Raw genomic sequence first — 387 nt, forward strand, 5'->3', positions numbered from 1 at the left:
GTTTACATTAATCATACAAGCAATAACAAGTAAATATAATGTAAACAAACATAAGGCGATGTTAATGCCAAAATATTCATCAGTGGTTCCTCCAACAAAATATAATACATAGCCGAAAAAAATATAAATCGCACATAAAATTAAAGCTAAGCGACTCATCTTCATTGCGATTGAAAAACCGAAATATGGCGATTTTTTGAGAGAAGATGAAATGTTTGGATGAGTGAATGAAGTGAAGAATGAGTTGTATTTATAGATGAAATTTACTGTTCATGACCGTTGAAAAAGGGTAAAAATTTGAAAATTTTTCTTTGTGACCGTTGGGGTTAAATCGAGTGCACCGAAAATCAGTCTGAAAATATCGTATTAAACGATCAATCAAAACTA

The sequence above is a fragment of the Brassica oleracea genome, chromosome C3 (genome assembly GCF_000695525.1).
Source record: "Brassica oleracea var. oleracea cultivar TO1000 chromosome C3, BOL, whole genome shotgun sequence".
Taxonomy (NCBI): Eukaryota; Viridiplantae; Streptophyta; class Magnoliopsida; order Brassicales; family Brassicaceae; genus Brassica; species Brassica oleracea.